General features: G+C 43.6%; 1 protein-coding gene across 21 annotated transcripts in view; it reads left to right on the forward strand.

Annotated features, from left to right (window-relative positions):
- Window positions 1-5,000, forward strand: part of LOC107567371 (protein tyrosine phosphatase receptor type D) — a 304,365-nt gene that overhangs the window by 171,804 nt on the left and 127,561 nt on the right. Inside the window, exon 1 of one of the 21 annotated variants that reach the window (XM_016253040.1) lies at window positions 3,167-3,488. The exons of the other annotated variants lie outside the window; for them this stretch is intronic. The gene's annotated coding sequence lies outside the window, so the exon portion shown is untranslated. Of the gene's footprint in view, window positions 1-3,166; window positions 3,489-5,000 lie in introns of those variants that run through there. 21 annotated transcript variants of the gene reach the window in all.

Below are 5,000 nucleotides of genomic sequence, written 5' to 3' on the forward strand. Positions count from 1 at the left end.
TTTAAAACTAAAACTGTGTCTGCTGCGTTTTCAGAAGTCTCCGTTTTGGTCCGTTTACACTGAAACGCAACCCGAGAGTTTTTAAAACTAAAACTGTGTCTGCTGCGTTTTCAGAAGTCTCCGTTTTGGTCTGTTTACACTGAAACGCAACCCGAGAGTTTTTAAACTAAAACAGGGTCTTCAGCGTTTTCAGAAGTCTGTCTTTTTGAGTGTCTAAAATGCTGAAGTAATGTAAACGACAGGTGGAACCGTAGCAAAAGTCATGCGTTTTAAAACGAAAATGCACTAGTTTAAATGTAGCCTGAGGATTTTTTGTGAGGCTGAGAGTCGCCGTATTCAAAACAACAGAACAGTTTACTGATTGAGGTGGGATCGGGATCTGTGTAGTCGGTGGTGGATGAGGGTGCTACAGAAGTCATGTTGAAATAAGAGGGTGCTTGTGATATAATGACACCAATTTAAGCTGAGGTCATTCTGGACTCTTGGCCTCCTCAGGGAAATGCAAAAATATTTGCATTCGCGGCTGCCAATGTAAACGTTGTGTTAGGGTTTCTCAGCGACTCCAAATAAACACAGTATGTATGTCATATGTGCGTCTCTCGAGACTTTCCACAGAACAAGGTTATCAAGTAGATCTGAATCAGGAGATTCGGTGCAACTATTTCCCACGATATTGCATCAATAGTTCAGATATTTATACTGCTAATTCGGATACAATCATACAGCCTTACAGAAGTAGTATAATTACACCGTAGCAAGGACACCTTAAAATAAAGTGAAAACCCCAAAAAAGTAACTAGTAACTTGCCTTTTTTTGGGATGGCAACTGTAATATTATTACTTAAATTGTATTAGTACTTAGTTACACTACTAGTTACCAGGGAAAGTAATATTACTGTAATGTGTCACTAGTCACAGACTAGTCTTATCTATCTCATAGAATAGTTGCACTGAATTGCTACAGCTCAATTAGCACATTTTTAATGTTACTGCTGCTATAATCATCAAGCATTTGCACTGAATTTGCTACATGTTACTGTACTATTGTTTTGCACACAAGTCAATATCGCACACTCACACATACAGATGTCTATATTTCTATACATAGTCTGTATTTTTACATATGCATCATAGTTTTACATTTATTCTGTTTGTTTGTATGCATGCGAGTGTGTTTATTTGTTTTATATAGTTTGCGCTTGTCTTGGCATTGACTGTGGACAGCAAAGAAAGAATTCTGTTGTACAGGGAAACGAGTTCTCCTCACTGTGCACATGATAATAAACGCTTTGAGTCTTTGAATCTTAGTGACCAGTTAGTGCCCAACGCTGGACTCCAGCAGCAAACAACCCCGTGTTTTCTAGCTTTGCTCAGCGGCTGTGGATCGCAGGTGAGGGCTGAGAGCACGTCTTCCCACAGTCTGTTGTTTTCTCGTGTCCTGAAGCGGTGGGCTGCACAGATTGTTTTTGGACGAGTTTTAGCAGAACACCTTCGCTGTGCGCCGGTGCCTGCGGGGCAGAGCTTCAGCTGTTGGAATGAGAAGTCCTTCAATCTGTTTAATGATGCATTGGAAACGCTCGCTCCAGCTCTCTCTCACACACACACAGCTCTCTCTGTCCAACTCTCCAGCGTGCCATTCGATAGCAGTATTTCTCTTAGATAAGAATCTATGTTGACGGTATTTAAACTGGGTCAGGACTAGCACTTGTCAGCTATCAGAACATATAACATCCTTGCTCTGTAAAGCCACACATTAGCTCTGCTGCGCCCAACAGGCCAGCGGTGGTACTGACTCTATAAAGCGCTCGCACTCATATCTGAGGCTCTTACATTCACAGTTTTTACAGTTGTGTCTCTTCGCTGGTTGTGTGTTTGCATTTGCCTCCGTCCTGTTGCAGTCCTCCAGCTGTTACTAATTCAGATTCATTATTGAATGATGAGGATGATGATGATGATGATGATGATGATGGTTGTGTGGAGCTCAGTTCATTAAGAGCTTCATTAGTTAATGACAGCCTGTGTATGTTGTGTTGTTGAAGTTAGACAATTACAGTAAACATGATCTGTAACATGATGAATGATTTATAGTGTGTTGCTGATTTTTATAGTTTTATGAATGGCAGCATCTTCTCGAGTTTATGGGGGGTTCGAGAGGCTCTGACCCGCATTTATGGCCCACAAAAGACATGGTGTTCACCTGAGGAGGTAACCATAGCAACAACACAGGCTCCAGTGCTTTCAATTACAATCAGTACTGACAAAACATAAGCACTGACATCATCTGGCTCTTATGCTTTAATGGATTTGCATGTCATGCAATATAAAATAAGCCTTTAGAACTATTCTGGATATAATAGACTTTTCTTTTTTTCTTTTTTTGCTTGAGGGTGAAAAAGACCATTTGTGTGAAGACAATTTAATAGATTCTTTTTTCCTTTTCATTCGAAATATTTCCAATCAGGAAATAAAATACATTAAAAAAAAAATACTATTTACTTAAGTACCAGATATGGGTGTCATGCAGTAAAACATTTTTTTTTAAGACGACTGACTTTGTATTTAATGTGAATTTCATAACAATATTGTAAGTTACTAATTATAACACTTTCATTTGACAGAGAGCAAAGCACGTTTTCATTCAGTCTAGAGTTCAGGCACTCTCAAAAGCTGCCACTGCAGTCACTGAAGCTGTTTACACTGTGACATTAATATCTCACTACATGCATACGCACATCTGCACTTGTTGTTTCTGAAGAGAGAATCAGTCACTCTGAACGCCTCTGATTGGTCATTGCATTCAGAGCTCAACAGAATGGTGTGTGGTTGGTTATAACGCACGGTTATAAGCTCTGATGCTGTGCCGCACTGAGCGATATAATCACACCGGTGTGACCGAATGAAATATAATAACTTATTATTCGGCTATTTTGTGTCTTTTGGAAGCTGCACCCCCTCACTCTGTATTCGCCTGAGGAGGTAATGTAACAGTTTCAGTATCAAAATCGACAAAATATATACTTTATACAGGCTACACATAGGACACTTGAAAAATAGATATATATATTGCACACAAAACTTTGTCTAATTGTTTACAAAGTCTTAAAAACAGCTGAGTGCGGAAGAGGAGCGTTTCGTTCGCACAAGCGCTGTTATTGAGACTGAAAGCGCTCGCGTAATTCGCCGGTGCCGCGGTGACGTCACTCCGCGCTCCGTGCCTCTCCGGTGCTGCTCGAGCTCGAGCGCGCAGTCTCGCCACACGCGCCTCCCGCTCCGCACGCGCTCTGCTCCGCTCCGCTCCGCGCGATGATCCGCTCGCTCCGCCGCGCGTCACGCAGGAGACCATAGACGCGCGTTAAACTCCGCGCCACGAGACCGAGAGAGACGCACGCTCGCGCTCGGCGCTTGGATTACCGCTGGATGTGAATAAACTCTCTTCAGCTGAACTCACACAACACCGCGATGAGGATGAGGATGAGGATGAGGAGCAGGTAAGACGCGTCACGCGCTCCAAACTCATTCCGGGCTTTTGCAACATGACGAGCCACGCCAGGAGAGTGTGTGTGTGTGTGTGTGTGTGTGTGTGTGTGTGTGGAGCCGGGGGAAATGAATTGAGCGCTAATGTCATCAGGAGCGACTGTAAAAGGGTTAAAGCGGCTGATAAAGGGGCGAGTCGGTGAGGTGATGAAAATAAGCTCAAAGTGCTCCCCGTGTGTGTGTGTGTGTTCTGCAGTCGATCAGCACTTACAGTCCATTGGCTCCAGATATCTCTGTTGCTGGTGTGTGTGTAGGAGTGTGTGTGTGCGTGTGTGTGTGTGTGTGTGTCTTTCATACACACATGCCCAAGCAATCAGTGCTTGCCACTGCAGTCCGACATCCCACAATTAACGCCGTGGAAACGCCTTCGATTTCCAATCCCGCTGCAGCTACGAAGCGAAAAACCTTTGCGACTCAAGACAAAATAATTTGCTGTTTGGAGCCGAGTTTGCGCTGGGCTGAGGCTCACAGCAGATACGACGCCCCTGCCTCGCATATTTGGTTGAAATGCGACCCGGGCGAGCCCCCAACGGCTGGAGTGTGTGTGTGTGTGTGTGTGTCGCTCGTGGCATTGAAACGAGGAAATGTTTGCTGTCGGAAATAAGGAAGATCTGGAGCTGAGGAGTGATTTGGTCTCGCGCTCCGGGCGTTTTTCCCACAGACTCTCATTGACCTCTGCGGGAAGAGCGAGTTTGGCTGAGACGGAAGAGATTTTCCGGAGGTCCCTTGGCCGGAGCGATGGCTGCGACTCCCTCTGTGACATTCCTGACATGATGGAAAAACAGACAGCGGTGAAAGAACGGAGGGGGAAGAGGAATGTTTTCAGAAGTCCATGACTAGATCTTCTGGAATGCTATGTTTTCAAAAAAATCCACATGAGAGAGAGCGAGAGAAAGAAAAATATGAAAAAAAGCAGCCTGCAATTATGGGGTGAAAACCGAGAAAACCAGCGGAGTTCCAGAGCTTCTGGGAACGATGCGATCTGCCAAACCATCACGCTCACCTCCGGATCCAGAGCCACTCGACTCGCACCTTTAACCCGGCAAACCTCCAGCTATCCCAGCACTTCAGAGCAAAATACAGTCCTTTCACAATACAGCCTGGCAGGCCTTTTTCTGTTTCACATCAAATGATCGGTGAAAGCAGGCGTCCAACCGCCAGAACACAAAACACTGAATGAGCTGTTTTATTTTCTTAGAAGGCTTGTGTTTTTAGTATTATAGCCTTATAATAGTGACCTTGTTACCAAATGTGAGTCATAAATACAGTTTTTGGCTGTCAATGTTAAATAAACAACAAAATGAATCAAAATGTTACAAAAAACTGACTGCAGGTTTATTTTGAATGAAGTCATAGACATAAAATCAGGATTAAAATAAATTATATTTTATGTATGTTCATACAAAAATTAGGCGTTTATTTCCCATACGATCCCATGATTACTAATGATGTCCGGTCGGCCGCTT

Source organism: Sinocyclocheilus grahami, unplaced genomic scaffold, assembly GCF_001515645.1.
Source record: "Sinocyclocheilus grahami isolate Dianchi unplaced genomic scaffold, SAMN03320097.WGS_v1.1 scaffold1151.1, whole genome shotgun sequence".
Classification (NCBI taxonomy): domain Eukaryota; kingdom Metazoa; phylum Chordata; class Actinopteri; order Cypriniformes; family Cyprinidae; genus Sinocyclocheilus; species Sinocyclocheilus grahami.